This window comes from Tachyglossus aculeatus, chromosome 24 (genome assembly GCF_015852505.1).
Source record: "Tachyglossus aculeatus isolate mTacAcu1 chromosome 24, mTacAcu1.pri, whole genome shotgun sequence".
In the NCBI taxonomy this organism is placed as follows: Eukaryota; Metazoa; Chordata; class Mammalia; order Monotremata; family Tachyglossidae; genus Tachyglossus; species Tachyglossus aculeatus.
The window spans coordinates 285,167-307,840 of record NC_052089.1 but is presented as its reverse complement, the minus strand read 5'-3'; the positions used below and the strand labels follow the sequence as shown (position 1 = coordinate 307,840).

The 22,674-nt window shown below is 44.8% G+C and overlaps 2 pseudogenes; both read right to left on the bottom strand.

Moving 5' to 3' along the window:
• Positions 1-4,237: 4,237 nt before the first annotated feature.
• LOC119945032 lies at positions 4,238-9,961 on the bottom strand (annotated as a pseudogene).
• A 92-nt stretch (positions 9,962-10,053) lies between these two features.
• On the bottom strand, positions 10,054-13,585 carry LOC119945031 (annotated as a pseudogene).
• Positions 13,586-22,674: the final 9,089 nt, after the last annotated feature.

Below are 22,674 nucleotides of genomic sequence, written 5' to 3'. Positions count from 1 at the left end.
AGCCAGGCTCTAATATGGAGACAGGTTCACAGGAACAAGGATGTTCCGAAATTCTGAGGAATCAGCAGTAAGTCCTTCATTTTCAATTTAGTAATTTAAGAAGATTTGAGTGCACAGAATTTGAAAACTGGGTTGGTTGTGTAGGTTTAAAATGTGGCAGTGCTATTATAAAATTGGAGCCGGGTGAATGAATAGTGGGGGAAGGTACCCTTCACCCTGCTCAGTCTCTTTGCAATAAACCTTGAAGAGACAATGTAGAATTACAGCAACCTATTCTGAAATGTGTAATTAAGTATCCTTGTAAGCACTTAATAAATAATGTTGAATGATTGATTGACTGATGTCCCTGTAGGTTGGAAGTGAAGGGAAACAATTTGTTTGGATTTTTACTTTTTGAAATATGTCCCACATCTTTTTGGGGGGCTATTTTTCTATTATTGTGAGATCCGGAGGTCCTTCACAAGAAAGAAAAGAATGATATCCTTTTCCTATAACACTCTTGATATTTGAATTAGACGAGACTTTCTTTTTTCTCTCAGAGATGAAGGAATCCTGTAAATTAAGAGCTGTGGTCTCAGAACAAAGCAGATCCTATAAAGTCTTTCCTCCAGATAGGAAAAGTCCTTGAGCTTGTGTGGTGTGATAGATCAACCATCCCAGTTATTTGTTAAACCCACTAGACTCTGAGCCTCGTGTGGGACAAGGACAGTGTCTGACCTGATTATTTTGTATCTACCCTGCTGCTTGGCACATTATTATTATTGTTATTATTATTATTGTTATTATTCTTATAATGGATCAAGCAGTGTGCTAGGCACTAGGTAAAGTGTGATGAAGATAGTATTTATTAAGCACTTATGTGAGCAGAACACTGTATCAATGGCTTGGGAAAGTATAACAAAATAAAAATTGTAAGCACAATCTCTGGACACAAGGGGCTTAGAGTCTACAGAGTGAAGCAGATAATAAAATAAAATCAACATATGTAGTTCCTACTCTGACTCAGAGTTTAGGTAGGGGGAGGGGAAGTAGTCACAATATTCATAGAAAAGGCTACCTCTCAAAAACTACTGAAGTCTTTGACTGCATTTAGTTTTTTCATTGTATTTGCTAAGCGTTCACTGCATGCCAGACAGTGTATTAAACAGTGGGGTAGATACAAGATAATCAGGTTGCACATAGTCTATGTCCCACGTGGAGCTCACAGTCTCAATCCACATGTTTTAGATGATGGAACTGAGGCACAGAGAAGTTATGTGATTTGCCCAAGGTCACATAGCAGACACATGGTGGAGTCAGGATTAGAACCCAGGTCTTTCTGATCCCAAGCCTGTGCTATATCCACTATATTCATTAAATCACTCTACTTCTCAATTTGCACCCTTTATTAATGCCTCCATCAGCCCCACAGCACTTATGTACATAGGCTTAATGATTCATTCATATTAATGCCTGTCTCCCCCTCTAGACTGTAAGCTAATTGTGGGCAGGGAACTTGTCTACAAGCTCTGTTGCATTGTACTTTCCCATGTGCTCAGGACTTTGTACCCACTAAGAGTTCAATGAATATAATTGAGTAACTGATTGAAGGCTACAATAACCCAGGAACTGTTCAAACAGTTAATCACCTTTCTAGGACCAACTGCCTGACCAGGCTCTCAGCTGTTTCCCTGAATAGCCTTGTTCTAAACAGAGTTAGAGGCTGCGAGGATGACTCCAATTTGTTCCCACCCAGGATGGAGAAAAGCCCATTTTCTTCCTCTAACAGGTGGGTGAGAGAGCTGGGAATAGAGCAGGGGATGTACCTGGATAGCAGAGAGATCCCGAATGATGAGAAAATTCATGAACGAAAATATGATTGATATTAATGACCTATCCCTGAAGCAACTTTCTAGACTGACTATTATAAAATAGAAGGAAAGTGAAGTGATCAGCCAGAGCTTCCTGGGGTGGAATTCATTCGTTCAATCATATTTATGGAGGGTTTACTGTGTTCAGAGCACTGTACTAAGCGTTTGGGAAAGTACAATGCAGCAATAAAGAGAGATGACCCCTGCCCACAATGAGTTCACAGCCTAGAGGCGGGGAAACAGACATCAGTTACAAATAAACAGACTTGATCTTGAGCCATGCAGGGACCCAAACCCAGAAACCAGAAATTACAATGCCCCCTCAGAAAGCATGTCTGAGGTGGAATAGCAATCAATCAATCAATGGTATTTATGTGCTATGTGCACAGCACTGCACTAAGCACTTTGGAGAGTTACAGAATATAGAAGTGAATTTTCTTTTAACATGATAGTGTTTCCTTTGTCTTTAAATGGTCTTCCATCACCAGTCTAGAGTGTTGTTATTTTTCAATGCTTAATGAGACTTGACCAGAATTATAATTGTCATTAGCATTAATGATTCAGTTAGGTCTCCTCATACTTCTCCTCCTCAATTTTAGACTGAGTAACTTGGGTTGTTAGACATGAGAGGCATTAAAATGCTACACTCATTATAAAAAATGGCAAAATTACATATAGACAGAAGAGAATAATTTACAAAGATATGTGATAAATAATACGTTTGACTTTGCTCATCTTGCCCAGGTTTACATTGGTATATTTTAGAAAAATCAATCACTCATAAGGAATTCAGAATACAGACAACAGTGGACAGCCAATATCCTTTTTCAGGCAAAGGAGGAAGAGTTGGAGATATTCATCCAGACTTGCTCTCGTGCATGTTTTTTGGCCAAAGTAAGGCGTAATCCCTTTACCCTTCCTAGATTCTTTCAGTATTTCCATCTGCATACTTTTCTGTCAAAGTCACCCATTAGAATTGCAATAGACACAAAGGAAATTAAAATGAAATGCAGCATGCTTGTTTGCTTAAATTAACTGGACCCTTTTACACTTTGACCTGCATTCCCATGTTAGAGGGTCAGTGTCATCAATAGCAGTTTTTAAGAGGTTGCTTCTTTAATTGTCTCAAACCATTTATTTAATGAAGACTCACCTAGGGACAAGGGAATGAACAAATGAAGAGTGTGCTTTCTCAAGTGCAGAGGGCCCAAGGGTCTTTGATTTTGATTTTGAAGCCTCAAGATCTTTGGTCGGCTGGATATTACCCAGAAAGTAACCCACTGTGGGAGCTGGAAAGTGCATGATACCTTTTTTTTCAACCATACAATTTATGATAGTATCAAAAAAATAATTTCAGGGTCAAGGTCTCTGAGGAATATTGAAGCTGTTGAAAGAAGAAACTTGGTCAGGTTATAGTCATATTTATTGAAAACTTGCTGTGCTCTTGGCAGAGTTCAACAGAACAATAAACAGACACATTCCATGCCCACAATGAGCTTACATTCTAGATGGATATAACCGGGTTTATCCACGTAGAAAGGGGAGGTTTAAAGATCTAAGAAATTGATTTGAGAGATTTAAAAACAATATAAGACAGAGTAAAGGAGGCAAATAGAGGAATCAGAGAGATGAAATGAAGGTCTTAGTTTGATTGTGGACTGCAGGGCGATGGGCAGAGGAAGATCTGTGTTACTTCAGTTGATTCAGCTGCACCTGGGAGCACATCTTTGCTGGAGCTTGCCCAGGTGAACCGTGGCATTGAACTCTGCTCTGGGGAGAAAGTATTGGTAATGAAGACCGATATATGCACCAGGAAGGATGACAGAGAGGGCACCTGTGGAGCAAGAGAGTGCGTAGACTCCAAGCCCAGGATTGGGGTGTATCGGTAGACTGGCCTACTGGATTAGAGTTAAGAAGAGCATGGCATTACACAAATGGACTAAAGATGTCAAGAGAGGCCCAGGTCCAGCAACCCAAGTGGCTCCTGAGTACCATTAAGTCCTCTAGAGGTAATGAGGAAAGTCATACAGCACAGGACTAGGAATCAGGGAACTTAAATTCTAATTTCAGTCCTGTCATTTGTCAGCAGTGTGACCTTGGGCTTCTATGTGCCCCCGTTTTCTCACCTGTTAAGGGAGGATTAAATGCCTTTTTTCTCTCTCTCTCTACAACTGTGATCCCCATGTGGCAGGGGGACTACGTCTGATCTGATTTAACTGTATCTACCATAGTGCTTGGCACATAGTGGGCACTAAATGAATACCACGAACATCATCATCATTAATTTGGAATACTACAAAACGTTATCAATGTGAAACAGAATTCAACTCAAATGCCTCTGCCAGACAGCAGATTCAAAAAAGTGGGAGGGAAAGGAACGAACAATTTTATTTGGTCAACAACTGAAATTTGAGAACTCTGTTCATAGCATTCTTCACCTCATTATTTCTCATGTTGTATATGAAAGTGTTCAACATGGGGCACACAAAAGTATAAAAGAGAGCTAAGATTTTTCCCCCTTCATCTGACCGCTCGGTGGGAGGTTTAGATGCATGCAGAGAAGAGTCCCATAAAATATGGTGACAGTGGTCAGGTGGGAGCCACAGGTGGAGAATGCTTTGAGTCTCCCCTCAGCTGAACGGATCCTCAGAATGACAGCAAAGATGAAACCATAGGAGATTAGAATGATCAAGAGAGAGCAGATGAGGTGAAACCAGCACCCACAAACATGGCAGTTTCTTTGACGAAGGTGTCAGAGCAACACCGGACTAAGAGAGGAGGATCGGTACAGTAGAAGTGATTGACTTCATTAGAACCACAAAATGACAAACGGAGCAACAGCACCATCTGGATCAAGCCATTAAGGAGGCTGTAGACATAAGGAGCCATCACCAGACTGATGCAAACTCCCCTAGGCATTTTACTGCCATAAAGCAGCGGGCTGAAAATTGCCACATAGCGGTTGTAAGCCATAGCCATTAGCAGGTACTGTTCGGTGATGGCCAGAGAGATGAAAATAGTAAATTGAATGAAACAACCAATAAAGGAAATGTTCTTCTTCTCTGATAAGAAATGCACCAACATGTGAGGGGCGATATTGGTGGCATAGCATAGATCCACGAAGGAGAGGTGGCTGAGGATTGTACATGGGATTGTGCAGTTTGGGAGTGATTCGAATGAGAACAATCATGCCGACATTCTCCACCACAGTGATGAGGTATATGGCAAGAAAAATTGCAAAGAGGATAGGATACAGCTCTGAAGCAGGACTCTTGGCAACTATGAGTCGAACATTTTTCTAGACTGTCAGGGAACATGCTGGCTAATTCTGTGTTATTGTCTGCTCTATGACCTTGAGCAAGTCACTTCACTTCTCTGTGCCTCAGTTACCTCATCTGTAAAATGGGTATTGAGACTTGAGCCCCATGTGGGATAGAGATTGGGTCCAATTACATTAGTGGTAGAAGCACCCAAGTGTTTAGTACAGTGCTCTGCACATTATAAGTGCTCAATAAATACCATTGATTGATTGATTGATTTTCTCTACAGAATGCATTTACTCCTCCACATATGCATGATAATAATGATAGTAATAATAATAATAACAATGATAACTGTGGTATTTGTTAAGGATTTACTATGTGCCAAACACTGTTGTAAGTGCTGGAGTAGATACAAGGTAATCAGATGAGCCACATTCCTGTCCTTCATGGGGCTCACAGTCTTATTCCCATTTTCCAGTTATGGCACCTGAGGCACGGAGAAGTGAAGTGACTTGCCCAAGGTCACACAGCAGGCATGTGGTGGAGCCAGGATTAGAAACCATGACCCCTGACTTCCAGGCTCGTGCTCTTTCCAATAGGCCATGCTGCTTCTACCTCAAACTGGGTTGGACACAGTCTCTATCTCACATGGGGCTCACAGTCTCAATCCCCATTTTATCGATGAGGCAATTGAGGCACAGAGAAGTGAAGTAACTTGCCCAAGGTCACACAGCATACAAGTGGCAGAGTGGGGATTAGAACCCATGACCTTATGATTCCCAGGCCCGTGATCTGTCACTACGCTATACTATTTTTCAACAGTGCTAACTACTCATGGATGAAGTTTCCCTAGTTGGGAAAAATGGTAGTGATTATGCAAATGTGGATGGAATTTAAGTCTATAAAAATGAATTTTTCTACATTTGCAAGCTGGTACAACTGAGCCTTGGCTTATAGTCCTCTCAAACCAAAGGAAGACACAGTAGCACTCGAATTTTGCCTGAAAATTATTAGACAAGCAAGGGGGCCCAGAGTATTCACTGTGCTGGACAACCAGTATTCTCTGGATCAATCAATCAATCAATCAATCGTATTTATTGAGCGCTTACTGTGTGCAGAGCACTGTACTAAGCGCTTGGGAAGTACAAGTTGGCAACAAATAGAGACGGTCCCTACCCAGCAGTGGGCTCACAGTCTAGAAGGGGGAGACAGAGAACAAAACCAAACATATTAACAAAATAAAATAAATAGAATACATATGTACAAGTAAAATGAATAAATAAATAGAGTAATAAATACGTACAAACATATATACATATGAACAGGTGCTGTGGGGAAGGGAAGGAGGTAAGGCGGGGGAATGAAGAGGGGGAGGAGGGGGAGAGGAAGGAGGGGGCTCAGTCTGGGAAGGCCTCCTGGAGGAGATGAGCTCTCAGTAGTGTCTTGAAGGGAGGAAGAGAGCTATCTTGGCGGATGTTGTGAGGGAGGGCATTCCAGGCCAGGGGGATGAGGTGGGCCGGGGGTCGACAGCGGGTCAGGTGAGAACGAGGCACGGTGAGGAGATTAGCGGCAGAGGAGCGGAGGGTGTGGGCTGGGCTGCAGAAGGAGAGAAGGGAGGTGAGGTAGGAGGGGGAGAGGTGATGGAGCGCCTTGAAGCCGAGGGTGAGGGTGAGGAGTTTCTGTATCCCAGAGCCACCCGTTTTCCTCAAGGCTCTGTACCTGCCCTAGTCTGTCAGGAACCAATAGAGGTCAACTCCAGGATCCAGATTGGTTTTTTTCATAGTGTTAGTCACAGAGATGGACAGTCTGGGAGCAAGGTTGGGTGACCGAACCTGCTATCTATCCCAATTATTTTTCTTATTCCCTTTGGAGCTGGGGAGGCTGGGGGCCATCCCAGGAGCCTTGGTTCCAAGGGATGCTCCCTCTAGATGGGACAGACTCAGAGCAAGTACACAAGGGTGCTGTGAAGTCAAGGCAACGTTTTGGACAGTGACCCTACTATTTGACAAATTCCTCAAAAAATTAACCACCTTCAAGTCAGCTTATCTAGGTGACTATGCACTTCCCAAATGTAATAAAATTCTGCTTCAGCAAAGCTAGAAAAGAAGGGGAGGGAATTGTGCTTTTCAATCACTTAGTATAGTGCTCTGCACACAGTAAGTGCTCAAGAAAGTGAATGAATGAGGGAATCGGGTAGGGTGAGGCCTTCCTATCACCTCCACCCATCTCTCACCACAGCTGCAGCTAGCCATCCCATCCTGTATTGGTCAAGGAAACCAAACAAAAAAGGTTACCCGAAGCCTAGCATATTTTGTGCAGGTCATAGCTCAGCAAGTCCCTGACATATTATGTACCCCTTAAAAGCACCCAGATGTTCACCGTGTCTCTAATGGGTTGCCCAGTAAAAGTGTCCCTGTGTAGGTGGGTTGGCATTGCCCCACTACCTTTTATTTTACCAAGTATTAGTTTCAAATAACTAAGTATTGATTAGACCTGCGTCCAGAATTAATTATTCCTGATGTTGGTTTTAACCATAGCAAAGGATACGAAGATGCTTAATAAATTTAATTCCTAAGATTTTATGACTGTGCCACATCATCTTAAAAGTAAAAGACTGATAAAAATCTAAAATAGGAACTTATTAAAGATCAGGTTTTAATTTACCTTTTGACTTGGCTTAAAACTGCAAAATGTGAATTTCCCAGTAAATCTTTCTTTGGTCGCTGGTTTTTTTTTTATTCCAGAAATTGATTCCTAAAACAGAAAATACTCTCTAACAATCAATCACCAATCCTCATCATCAATGGTATTTATTGAGTGCGTATTATGTGCAGACCGCTGTGCTAAGCACTTGGAAAATTACAACAGAGTTGGCAGACACGTTCCCTGCCCACAATGAGCTTACAGTCTAGAGGGAGAGACAACCATTAATATAAGTATATAGTTTTCAGTGGTATTTATTGAGTGCTAACTATGTTCAGATCACTGTACTAAGAGCTTGGGAGTGTATAATGCAACTGAGTTGGTGCACATTTCCATGCATAGTTACTCTGACTGAGTTTCAGGAAATTATTTCCCCTTAAGACAGGCTGCCATTTGTAAGAGGTGGATTAGATCTCCAAAACCAGTCCTTTCCCCTCACTGTTGCCTAGCTAATGTCTTGCAATCTTCCTGATGCCTTGAAATGGCCCAGGCAGACCCCAAGTGAGGGAGTGGTGGCTACTGCCAAGATTTTAACTGTTGGACTTTCTAGAAATAACTAGCATCCTTGGGATGAGTTTCCTTTGGAATAACTAAATGGAAATCCAGGAAGCTGAAGGAACTTGCCATGGGTTCACCAGAAAGTTTGTGACTGAGCATGGCTAACCATTAACAGCCCCTTCATTTTTTCCACTGCAAAGTGAAGAATCGTTGTTGGGTGGGCATATCATGGTCTTGACTTCTCTATCTACACTCAAACCCTTGGTGAACTCATTCGCTCCCACGGTTTCAGCTATCATCTCTACGCTGATGACACCCAAATCTACATCTCTGCCCCTGCTCTCTCTCCCTCCTTCCAGGCTCGTATCTTCTCCTGCATTCAGGACATCTCCATCTGGATGTCAGCCCGCCATCTAAAACTCAACATGTCAAAGACTGAACTCCTTATATTCCCTCCCAAACGCTGCCCTCTTCCTAACTTTCCCATCACTGTTGACGGCACTACCATCCTTCCCGTCTCACAGGCCCGCAACCTTGGCGTCATCCTCGACTCCACTCTCTCGTTCACCCCTCACATCCAATCCGTCACCAAAACCTGCTGGTCTCACCTCTGCATCATCGCCAAGATCCGCCCTTACCCCTCCATCCAAACTGCTACCCTGCTCGTTCAATCTCTCATCCTATCCCGACTGGATTACTGCATCACCCTCCTCTCCGATCTCCCATCCTCCTGTCTCTCCCCACTTCAATCCATACTTCATGCCGCTGCCCGGATAGTCTTTGTGCAGAAATGCTCTGGGCATGTTACTCCCCTCCTCAAAAATTTCCAATGGCTACCAATCAACCTACACATCGGGCAAAAACTCCTCTCCCTCGGCTTCAAGGCTCTCCATCACCTCGCCCCCTCCTACTCACCTCCCTTCACTCCTTCTTCAGCCCAGCCCGCACCCTCCACTCCTCTGCCGCTAATCTCCTCAGTGTGCCTCGTTCTCGCCTGTCCCGCCATCGAACCCCGGCCCACGTCATCCCCCTGGCCTGGAATGCCCTCCCTCCGCACATCCAGAAGCTCTCTTCTTCCTTTCAAAGCCCTACTGAGAGCTCACCTCCTCCAGGAGGCCGTCCCATACTGAGCCACTCCTTCCTCTCCACCACCTCCTCCTCCCCATTCCCCCACCTTACCTCCTTCTCCTCCCCACAGCACCTGTATATATGTATATATGTTTGTACACATTTATTACTCTATTTATTCATTTTACTTTTACATATTTATTCTATTTATTTTATTTTGTTAATGTGTTTTGTTTTGTTGTCTGTCTCCCCCTTCTAGCCTTTGAGCCCGCTGTTGGGTAGGGACCGTTTCTATATGTTGCCCAACTTGTACTTCCCAAGCGCTTAGTACAGCGCTCTGCACACAGTAAGCGCTCAATAAATACAATTGAATGAATTGACTGTTCCTGCTGCATTTTCATTTCAGCCACTGAAAAACGCATATGTGAATTTCACTTTTAGTGGCCTCTCCTTTGAATGAGTAGAGCAGCTATATGCTTAATTCCCTGAGATTCACTGCATCACCTCTGTATGCTATAAAAATCACCACAGAAAGAACTTTACCCACTTGATTATCAACTCCTTGAGGAGAGGGGCCATTTTTACCAACTCTATCTTGTGGTTCTCTCCCAGGTTTCGAGTTCAGTGCTCTTCACACAGTAAACACTCACTAAATACCACTCGTTGAATGACTATCCTAATGTTCCTTCTGTCTGTTGATGACTTTCCTTAGAGCACCTTTCAATTTCTGGTTTCTCAATCAGGGGATTGACTATGCGTGTGATTACTATGTAGACTAACGCAATGACCTTTGAACCAGCCTGAGAGGCACCAGACTGAGGCCCCATGTACACAAAGATGGCCATCCCATAGAAGAGAGACACCACGTGAGAAACACGTGAGAAACACACATCAAAAACGCCCTGCACCTCCCCACAGTGCAATGTCTCCCAAGGATGGACAGGAGGATGCGGGCATAGGAGACCACGATGAGGAGAGGAGGAATGAAGACTATAATGAGGCTGAAGACAAACACCACCATCTCCAGGAGGGAATTGTTTGTACACACCAGCCTCAAAGCTATCGGCACTTCACAGAAGAAATGGTTTAATACATTGGGCCCACAGTAGCACAAGCTTGATGTGAGGGTATTGATCACCAGGGAGCTCAGAAAGCTGCTGATACAGGAGGTCATTCCCAGCTGGACAAATATTGTGCTGTTTATGATATCAGTGTAATGTAACAGGTGACATATGGCCACATACGGATCATAAGCCATGACCCCAAGAAGAACACATTCGATCATCCCAAACAAAAATCCTTGTGCATGTAATTAGTTTTAACTTTTTTAACCTATTTTTTATAAATCATGCCACCAGTCATTAACTATCTCATTTGTAAAAAATGATCTTGCATCCACATATTGCGTGATGAATGTCTCAATTTATTCCTTAAACTTTAGATACATCATTTGAATAATTTGTATCATTGAGAAGCAGCATGGTTCAGTGGAAAGAGCAAGGGCTTTGGAGTCAGAGGCTGTGGGTTCAAATCCCGGCTCTGCCAATTGTCAGCTGTGTGACTTTGGGCAAGTCACTTAACTTCTCTGTGCCTCAATTACCTCATCTGTAAAATGGGGATTAAGACTGTGAGCCCCACGTGGGACAACCTGATCACCTTGTAACCTCCCCAGCGCTTAGAACAGTGCTTTGCACATAGTAAGTGCTTAATAAATGCCATTATTATTATTATTATTTGTTTATTAATGACATTTATTCCCCACTTACAAGGTACTCAGAACCAGGAAAGTGCAAAGATATAGAATCCTGCCAGGTCTGGATTCATAGTGGTAAATAAAGTGAGAAACTGTGTGCTCTAGTGGACAGAATATGGGCCTGGGAGTCAGAAGGAGCTGGGTTCCAACCCTGAATCCACCACTTGTCTGCTTTGTGACCTTGGGCAAGTCACTTAACTTCCCTCTACCTCAGTTATCTTATCTATAAATGGGGATTAAAACTATGAGCTCCATGTGGGACATGGACTGTGCCCCAACCTGATTAGCTTGAAACAACCTGATTGTATCTTGTCCAATGTTTAGTTCAGTGCCTGGCACATTGCAAGCACTTGGCAAATACCACAAAAAACTATACAAATAAGTTATTATAGTACTCCATCTTGTACTTGCAGTCGTTCATAATATTGAGCTATGTAAATAAATGTATTTATTTTAGAGATATTAGAAATTGAGAAGACAACCAAGAAAATCAGGACGACAAAGAAGCATCTGACTCAGTGGAAAGAGCCTGGGCATGGGAGTCAGAGGTAATGGGTTTGAATCCCGACTTTGCCGCATGTCTGCTGTGTGACCTTGGGCAAGTCACTTAACTTCTCTGAGCCTCAGTTAACTCATCTGTAAAATGGGGATTAAGACTGTGAGCCCCACGTGGGACAACCTGATCACCTTGTACCCCTCAGTACTTAGAACAGTGCTTTGCACATAGTAAGTACTTAAATGGCATTATTATTATTATTATTATTATTGTTATTATTATTATTATTATTATTATTATTATGGGACTAGGATCCAGAACACAGAGTCAGATAACAGGAGAGACAGAGATGTCACTGAGATGCTGAGACTAGAGAAAATCATGGCTTGAGTCACGGGGTATGTGTCAAGATTTCAATTTAGAGAGAAATGATCTTGGGTGGAGAAGTAGCATGGCCCATTGGATAGAACACAGACCTGGGTGTCAGAAGGACCTTTGTTTCAATCTTAACTACACCACCTTTCTGCTGTGTGACCTTGGGCAAGTCACTTAACTTTTCTGTGCTTCAGTTCACTCATCTGTAAAATGGGAATTAAGAATGTGAGCCCTATGTGGACAGGGACCCTGTCCAACGCGATTGTCTTGTATCTGTCTCAGCACTTAGGAAGGTGCCTGGTACAAAATAAATGCTTAATGAATCCCACAATTATTATTATTACTTTATGGTGAGTTGAGGTAAAGCAAGTTATAGCCTACTAGAATAGCCCTGCTTCTATTGCATCTGACCAGGAGCCTGATTATTATAGTATCAAACTTAGTAAAGTGTGCAGTTTGCACCATGTGTAAAAAATGTGTTAAACTTAATGCCCTTCATCATATTGCTTCCTGGGATCACAGGTGAGCCAGATGGATAGGCTCCACGTGAAGACCTAAATGGTGACATCCCCTCAGGATGTCCAGGAGAAATATCTTCTAAGAGCAGAAAACAATGGAACTGTAACTGGTAAATTAGGGGAATTATGCAGAAGAAGCTCAATGTAATGGTCAACAAGCTCGGCTGTTCACTGTTATCTGAAAGCCCTGGCTATCCCTTTTAAACAGGGAATCCCATACTGGTCTCAGTCTGTACTTGGCTGCTAACTGTTATCTGACAGGACAACCCAGACAGCCCGAGCAGAAGGAGACCTTTTAAATAGGGACACTCATCTTGGTTTTAAGCCCATCCTTGGACTAAGTACTGATCATCCACAGTAGGAAATTCTCAACTTCCCTGGGTTGAGGGCTTAATGGTGTCAGAGATCTCATTGTCCGTGGTCTGAGGCCTTAATACAAGCAGGATCCCTTACTATTTATGTTTTCTGTTCACTAATAAATGTTTCCTTACTGTAATACTGAATATCGTGGCTAATTCCATTGGTAAAGCTGAGTGACGAACCCCCTTGTCCCTAATTGACTCTTCTGGGACATAGTACTGACCCAAAAGGAACTATATAACTTGAGGAATGTCTGGGACTTTGGTGGACCAGGGCACTTCAATGCATGGAAAACACTGGAAATGAACAGGTTAATACCAAAGTGATTCCACTGTAACTAAAATGAGCAACAAAGGCATAGGAACATCCATTTCACTGAAAAGAAGTAGCCGGACAGTTTGGGACTTAATTTAGATGCATGCAAATAAGTTGATGGTTTACCTGCCCTTTCCAGTCTGCATATAGGATGCAAGCCCACCGAAGCTGCAAACCAGCTAAAATGAAGATCTTCAAATACAAATACAAAAGAAAAGATGCCAATAAAAATATGATCACAACAATAGAAAAATAGCATAGATATTTCCTCTTCTTTAAGTCATGCGTCTGCCTGGTATATTACAGTTAAAAAAAGTCTCCAGGCTCCAGTGCATCAGGACTTTGGTACCTGGTAGATGTAAAACCCACTGAAACTCCCAAGCCATCGTGGAGCATTTACAGTGGCAAATTTTTTTAGATCCTGAGGGACACTGTTCCAGGCCTATAATTCATGCTAATTATTACTTCTCAGAGATGCCCATTCAAAATCTGATAATTAAAACTGTAGCAAAGCTCAGATTTCACTTAGCATGTCCTCACATATATTCTCAGGATTTCCTTCAATCAGTCACATAATTGAATGGTGTAATTGTGCACCCATCTACTTGTAAGTGCTATGAAACTGTCATCACCTTGCCCATTTGGGAGATGGTTTTCTATAATGTATTATTTGGTGATTGCCTTTTTTACCCATTTCATTTTCTGGTTCCTTAGGACACCATACAAGGATGACATTTTAGCCACTCAGTACCAGAGAAGGATGAAAAATCTTGAACCAACAGTACGGGGTCTGCTTTTGGGTAAGACTGAGAAGTAGAAAAATTGTACATATCCTGTTCCTTCAAGAGTGACTGTTCTTCCCTCAATATTCTCAATTATAAAATTTTGTCCATGATGGGAACCTGTTTTTTCCCTTCACATTCTTTCAAAATTGGAATGAATCAAGGGAAAAAATTACCAGATTAAATCACCAACAGATCCAACTCTGTCAAGACTGCATGTATTTGGGAAATTAAACTATTAGAGGTTTGGGAAATTGTCACAGTAATACTTTAAGGAAGGAGAAGACATATCTTGGACTCAACGTATTCAACTGACATCTAGGAACTGAGATAGAGAAGCACCATGACCTAGTAGATCGAGCATAGGTCTGGGAGTGAGAAGGACATGGGTTCTAATCCCAGTTCCACCACTTTTCTGCTGAGTGATCTCGGACACATCACTTAACTTCTTTGTGCCTCAGTTACCTCATCTGTAAAATGAGGATTAAGAATGTGAGCCCCATTTGGGAAATGGACTGTGTCTGACCTGATTACCTTATATCGACCCCAGTGCTTAGAAAAGTTCATGGTACATAGTAAGCACTTAACAAAAGTGCCATTTGAATAAAACAAAAACTGGTGACAGAATTTTAATCTGATGGAGAGAGTGTGAAATGGGGCCAGATATTTCACTCTGTTGCTATGTCAGGCACATAACAAGAGTTCAAGATCCCATATTGTCATTATCTAGTAAATTTATGAAATTATTTATGATACATCATTTGTCTTTATGTGCCTATTGCAAAATTCTTCTTTGCCAGAAAGGAATACAGTTGAGTATATATTTGTTCCCCGTGACCATAGTGGCTATGGTATTTTCACATCCTGATTAATTTTTTTCCAAGCGATTATCATGCCTCTGAATCCCAAGACTTTTCTTTTTCTTTCTGTATCATTATCGAAGCTTGGAAGACTGGGTTCATGGGCTACAGGTTCATCCTAAAGGAAGGAAAGACCATTAAACATGAACAAAGTTTAATGAATGTAACATCAATGCATTATTACCTGAGCAATCAATCATAAAGACTTACTGATTGACTACTGTAGGCATAGCAATCAATCAATCAGTCCATGGTATTTATTAAGCACTTACAATGTGCAGAACACTTTATCATGTTCTTGAGAGAGTGCAATATAATAGAGTTGGTAGACCCGATCCCTGCCCACAAGGAACTTACAATCTATTGGGGAGAGTCATTAAAAAATCATAGGGAAAGTAACAAGAGTTATAAGGATATGCGTGTATTGAAGAGCATGGGTGATGGAGAAAGAGAAGGGAAGGGAAATAAGGGTTGGAAACTGAAAGGTTAGTCATGGAAGTCTTCTTGGAGAAGATATGGTTTTAGTAGGGCTTTGAAGACGGGGAGAATGGTTGTCTCAGATATGAAGAGGGAGGGAGTTTGAGGCAGGAGGGAGAACATGAGCAAGGAGTCTATGGAAAGAGAGACAAAATTGAAGTACAACAAGAAATTTGGTGTTAGAAGAGAGAGGTGCAAGGGCTAGTTTTGTAATGGGAGCTAAGATCCTTAAAGGTAATGGTGAAGAATGGCTGTTTGATGTGGAGATGTATGGACAACGATTGGAGAGGAGCAGGGAGGAGTGCACAGAATATTTTTTTTTAGAAAAATTAGCCAGGTAGCAAAATGAAATTTGGACCGAGAGTTGGGAGAGGCTGCAGGCAGAGAGGTCAGTGAGAAGGCTGTTACAGTAGTAAAGGCAGGATCAGACAAGAAGACTGTATTAAGCACTTGAAAGAGCACAGTGGAATTTGTAAGCACGGTCCCTGTCCTCAAGGATTTTACATCTAGCGGGGAGGACAAACAGTAAAGTGATTTATAGATAGGAAGAAAGAGAGAAGAGAGATTTGTCATGAGTTACTACTTAACAAATAAGGAATGTAAAATATATGAAGGGAGAGTGAGTTCCAGGCATTTAGGAGAGGTTGTGAGCAATACTACTACTACTACAACTACTACTGCTACTACTACTAATAATGGTATTTGTAAAGTGCTTACTATGTGCCAAGCACTGTTCTAAGCACTTGGGTAGATACAAGGTAACCAGGTTGCCCCACATGGGGCTCATAGTCAATCCCCATTTTATGGATGAGGTAACTGAGGCACAGAGAAGTTAAGTGACTTGCCCAAGGTCATACAGAAGACAAGTGGCAGAGCCAGGATTGGAACCCATGACCTCTGACTCCCAAGCCCTAGCTCTTTCCACTATGCCACACTACTTTCAAGAGGCACAGTGAGTAGATTGGTTTGGGTGGAATGAAGAGTCCGAGGGAGGTTTGTAGTAGGAGAAGTGAGTTAATAAATTGGAAGAAGGGAGTTGACAATGCATTGAGTACTTAACCCCAGGTCAGATGGATGTGGGGTCTAATTTTGGCTCTGTCACTTGTCTGCTGTATGGGCAAGTCACTTAACTTCTCTGTCCCTCAGTTACATCATCTATTAAATGGGGATGAAAACTGTGAGCCCCTTATGGGACAGGTACTGTGTCTTACCTGAGTGGCTTGTAGCTTATATCCGTCTAGGTGCTTAATACAGTGCCTGACACATAGTAAATACCTGTCAAATGTCATGAAGAAAATGAAGCATTTTTTCCCCTTTTTACAGATGAGGAAACTGAGGTGAAGTGGAATTAAATGAATTGATCAAGGTGACTAAGCAGGGTGTTAGTGGGAAAGAAAATCAGAAGGGAGTGAGGGAAATTGGTGGAGGGAAATTGGAGATCATATCAGGAGGTGCTGTATTGGAAAAAGACCCCATACTGGTTATCTAACTTTGATCAGGGACCAATCGCTAAATTCAATAAACAAGCCTGTTAATAAGATTAATTGATAATTATGTTATTTATTAATCACTTACTATGTGCGAGGCACTGTACTAAGTGCTGGAGTGGATACAAGAAAATTGGGTTGGACAAAGTCCCTGTCCCATATGAGGCTCACAGTCTCAAATCACCATTTTACAGATGAGGTAACTGAGGTACAAAAAAGCAAAGTGACCTGCCCAAAGTCACATAGCAGACAGGTGGCAGAGCCGGAATTAGAACCCATGAACTTTCAATTCCCAGGCCCGTGCTCTATCCACTAGGCCACACTGCTTTTGATGTGGCAGATGCACCTGTCAAACTCAAATAAATATTGAATCCAATCTCACATTCTCAGAAGCAACACACAGTTCAGCTTGACTGAGACCCTGACATCTATCATGGAAAATCAATAAGGTACCTGCAGTTCTCATTTCAGTAACAAAAAAGCACATTTTTAAGAATTTGGAAATCCATTTTTAACATCTCCAGGCAAAGGAAACTAGATGGGTGTAACTTTGGTAAAGGGAGTATTTGGTTCTTATCCCTGTGACCAACTCCTCAGTTACTCCTCTCACTGGTCGTTAGTGTCACCCACCCACTTCCCAAATAAAAAAAAAAAGAAAACACATACACACACACACACACACACACACACACACACACACACACACGCACATGCAAGCCATGTAAATCAGAGACTGGATGGCCATCTCACTCGAGGAAAAAAAATACCTCCCTGAAGGTCAGTTTTACTCGTCATAAATTTCCGAGGTCACTGCAAGCATGAGCAAGGGGCAGCTGGTAGGTTCTCACTGAGGAAAGGACTTTGAGATCTTTCCAGGCACACTGTCAACAGTGTTGCCCTTGTTTTCTGAGTATGGTGACAGCTGTTACTTCATGGGTTGGAAAGACAAATAATGAGATAATTTCACTAGGCTTTAACAAGTTTTTTTGCTTTGTAATCAGTAAAATTGCCGTGAAGGAGAACACTAAGATAAAGATTAAGTGGATAATAAATATTTATTAAGATAAAGATTAAGTAGGTAATAAAGATTTATTAAAATAAAGATTAAGATTAAGACAAAGATTAAGATAAAGATAAATTCTTAATTTTAATTAATTGAATTGAATTCTTAATTTGAATTAAGATAAATGGCATGGACTGTGAATATTCCACTAGCCTTTGTCAGGTGGTGTAAGGCCTGCCATATACACAGTATTTGTTAAGCCCTTTCTATATGCCAGACACTATACTAAGCACTGGGGTAGATACAAGATAATCATGTTGGACACAGTCCCTGTCCCACATAGGGCTCACAATCTTAATCCCCAGAGCAGTGCTATCTAGAGGATAGAGCAGAGGTCTGGGAGTCAGAAGGACCTGGGTTCTCATCCAAGGCCTGCCACTTGTCTGCTGGTAACCTTAAGTCACTTTACTTCTCTGTTCCTCAGTTACCTTGTCTGTAAACTGGGGATTAAGACTGTGAGTCCCGTGTGGGACATGGACTGTGTCTAACATGATCAGCTTGTATCTACCCCAGCACTTAATACAGTGTCTGGCACATAGTGAAAAAAGTTATAGATGAGGTGACAGAATCACAGAGAAGTTAAGTGACTTGCTGAAGGTCACACAGAAGGACAAGTGGAGGAGCTTGATCTTTCAGCTTAGTACCTAATGTTCTGCCACGGATGTTCATTCATCCATTCAATCATATTTATTGAGTGCTTACTATGTGCAGAGCATTGTACTAAGCTCTTGGAAAGTACAATTCAGCAACAGATAGAGAGAATCCCTACCCAACAATGGGCTAACAGTCTAGATAGACGCCCGGGACTCCGTTCCCGAGAGGCCCGCCCGCCCGCCATCACACCGTGAGGCCTTGCTGCTCCCGGAAGGATCCTCTCCTCAGAGCGCCGCCATTGACGCCCGGGACTCCGTTCCCGAGAGGCCCGCCCGCCCGCCCGCCATCACACCGCGAGACGCCCGGGACTCCGTTCCCGAGAGGCCCGCCCGCCATCACACCGCGTGGCCTTGCTGCTCCCGGAAGGATCCTCTCCTCAGAGCGCCGCCATTCACGCCCGGGACTCCGTTCCCGAGAGGCCCGCCCGCCCGCCATCTCACCGCGCGGCCTTGCCGCTCCCGGAGGGATCCTCTCCTCAGAGCGCCGCCACTGACGCCCGGGACTCCGTTCCCGAGAGGCCCGCCCGCCCGCCCGCCATCACACCAAGCGGCCTTGCTGGTCCCGGAAGGCTCCTCTCCTCAGAGCGCCGCCATTGACGCCCGGGACTCCGTTCCCGAGAGGCCCGGCCGCCCACCCACCCGCCATCTCAGCGCCCCCACGGACGCCCCCCCTGCTTCCACCCCCCCCACTTAGGAGGCCTTCCGTAAAGTGCCCCTCATCCCCCCCGCTTCCCGGTCCGGTCCTGACTGACTCTCCCCCCGCCCCCAGGTAAAAAGCCCTTGTTAGCACCATGTTACATTAACGACAACCTCATTCACACCTACTCAGCCCTCCCATGCTAGTTGACTGTTCGCTCCCCTCCCCAGGTATCTCTGCTCCCTGACCCCCCTTAACTGGCCCACCCTACTCCAGCTCTTAATAGTTTGTATCTGCTCTCTGTGACATCATTATCTGCCAATTCTATTATTGCCATAGCATATTGATTGCTTAACTACACCCTGTGATGCCATCGCCTACTTTTATCATTGCTACTGTTTTATTGCTTCTGCATCTCAACTGTTAACCCCCCACTGTATTGTCACTCGCCGTGCTGACCTCACCATGAACTTTCAGTTCCCTTGCTCCCAACTGCCATTCCCATTCCTCACCTTCCCCTTCCCCTCTCCCACCCAGCTGTTTCCCTCCCTCTCACCCACCAAGACCACTCCCCCTCACCCCCTACCAAGGATTCCTCTGTACCAGCGCAGGTCCTCTGCTTCTCCCTCCCGGCCCCCTCCCTCCCCTTCTCCCCGCCCCCACCCCATCCCAGTTCTCCTTTCCCATTGCCACCCCCCTTCCCACTCTCCCCGCCCAGGCCCCCGCCAACTCAACCCAATCCAAACCCTCCCCACCCCTCGCACCCTTCCCCCTCCCTCCCCACCCTCGACAGCTGATGCCAAGTGTGGCCTCTGGAACCCCCGCTCCGTTTTAAGTAAGATCCCTTTCATCCTGGACCTTTTCCTTTCCAGTTCTCTACTCCTCCTCGCCCTAACTGAAACATGGCTGTCGCCGGACGACACGGTCTCTTCTGCTGCTCTGCAGTGCAGGCCTCTTCTTCTCCCACTCCCCCAGACTCACCGGAAAAGGAGGAGGTGTCGGTTTCCTTCTCGCCCCCCAATGTCGCTTTCGCACTATCCCTCCTCCCCCTTCCCTTTCCTTCCCTTCATTTGAAGCCCACATTATTCGCCTCTACCACCCCCTCCAGATTCTTGTAGCCGTCATCTACCGCCCTCCCGGCCCCACTTCCAACTTCTTTAACGACTTTGACCCCTTCCTCACCTTCCTTCTCTCCTTCTCCATGCCCACTCTGATCCTCGGAGACTTCAATATCCACATGGATATCCCTAACGACTCCTCTGCCGCCCGCCTTCTATCTCTCCTTGACGCTGCCAACCTCTTCCTCCACCCCACCTCACCCACTCACCAACTTGGTCATACCCTCGACCTCATCATCTCCTACCGCTGCACTGTGTCCACCCTCACCAACTCTGTAATCCCTCTCTCTAATCATAATCTTCTCACCTGCCTCCTCACTCACACTCCTTTCCCCTGTAAATCTGTACTACTCCCTCAAAGAGACCTCCGCTCTCTGGACCCCACCCATCTTTCGGAGCGCCTCACACCCCACCTCGCCGCCCTCTCCTCTCTACCCAGTCTTGATGATCAGATTACTGCTCTCAACTCTACCCTTTCTACTCAGCTAGACTCACTCGCTCCCCTTTCCCTTCGCCGCTCTCGCACCACTAACCCACAGCCCTGGATCACTGCCACTGCCCGCCTCCTTTGCTCTTATGCTCGAGCTGCCGAATGCTGCTGGCGAAAGTCTAAACACCATGCCAACCTCGTTCACTTCAAGTTTATCCTTTCCTGCCTTAACTCAGCCCTCTCTTCTGCCAGACAAAACTATTTCTCCTCCCTTATTGACACCCATGCCCATCACCCCCGCCAGCTCTTCCGTACATTCAACTCCCTTCTCAGGCCCCCGGTTCCTCCCCATCCTCCTTCCCTCACCCCCAACGATCTGGCCTCCTACTTCATTAACAAAATTCAATCCATCAGGTCCGACCTCCCCAAAGTCTCTTCCCCCCTTTCTCCAACCCCCCGGCTCTCAACACTCTCTGCTACTCTCCCATCCTTCCCAGCGGTATCCTCAGAGGAACTCTCCTCCCTCCTCTCAAGTGCTACTCCGGCCACCTGTGCTTCTGACCCCATTCCCTCTCATCTTATGAAATCTCTCGCTCCATCCCTTCTCCCCTCCTTAAATTCCATCTTCAACCACTCACTCTCCACTGGTTCCTTCCCCTCTGCCTTCAAACATGCCCATGTCTCTCCCATCCTAAAAAAACCCTCTCTTGACCCCACCTCACCTTCTAGTTATCGTCCCATATCCCTCCTACCATTCCTTTCCAAACTCCTTGAACGAGTTTTCTACACACGCTGCCTAGAATTCCTCAACAACTATTCTCTCCTCGACCCCCTCCAGTCTGGCTTCCGTCCCCTTCATTCCACGGAAACTGCCCTCTCAAAGGTCACCAATGACCTCCTGCTTGCCAAATCCAACGGCTCATACTCTGTCCTAATCCTCCTCGACCTCTCAGCTGCCTTTGACACTGTGGACTACGCCCTTCTCCTCAACATGCTATCTGACCTTGGCTTCACAGACTCCGTCCTCTCCTGGTTCTCCTCTTATCTCTCCGGTCGTTCTTTCTCAGTCTCTTTTGCAGGCTCCTCCTCCCCCTCCCATCCTCTTACTGTGGGGGTTCCCCAAGGTTCAGTGCTTGGTCCCCTTCTGTTCTCAATCTACACTCACTCCCTTGGTGACCTCATTCGCTCCCACGGCTTCAACTATCATCTCTACGCTGATGACACCCAGATCTACATCTCTGCCCCTGCTCTCTCCCCCTCCCTCCAGGCTCGCATCTCCTCCTGCCTTCAGGACATCTCCATCTGGATGTCCGCCCGCCACCTAGAGCTCAACATGTCGAAGACTGAGCTCCTTGTCTTCCCTCCCAAACCTTGTCCTCTCCCTGACTTTCCCATCTCTGTTGACGGCACTACCATCCTTCCCGTCTCACAAGCCCGCAACCTTGGTGTCGTCCTCGACTCCGCTCTCTCATTCACCCCTCACATCCAAGCCGTCACCAAAACCTGCCGGTCTCAGCTCCACAACATTGCCAAGATCCGCCCTTTCCTCTCCATCCAAACCGCTACCCTGCTCATTCAAGCTCTCATCCTATCCCGTCTGGAGTACTGCACCAGCCTTCTCTCTGATCTCCCATCCTCGTGTCTCTCTCCACTTCAATCCATACTTCATGCTGCTGCCCGGATTATCTTTGTCCAGAGACGCTCTGGGCATATTACTCCCCTCCTCAAAAACCTCCAGTGGCTACCAATCAATCTGCGCATCAGGCAGAAACTCCTCACCCTGGGCTTCAAGGCTGTCCATCACCTCGCCCCCTCCTACCTCACCTCCCTTCTCTCCTTCTACTGCCCAGCCCGCACCCTCTGCTCCTCCACCGCTAATCTCCTCACTGTACCTCGTTCTCGCCTGTCCCGCCATCGACCCCCGCCCCACGTCATCCCCCGGGCCTGGAATGCCCTCCCTCTGCCCAT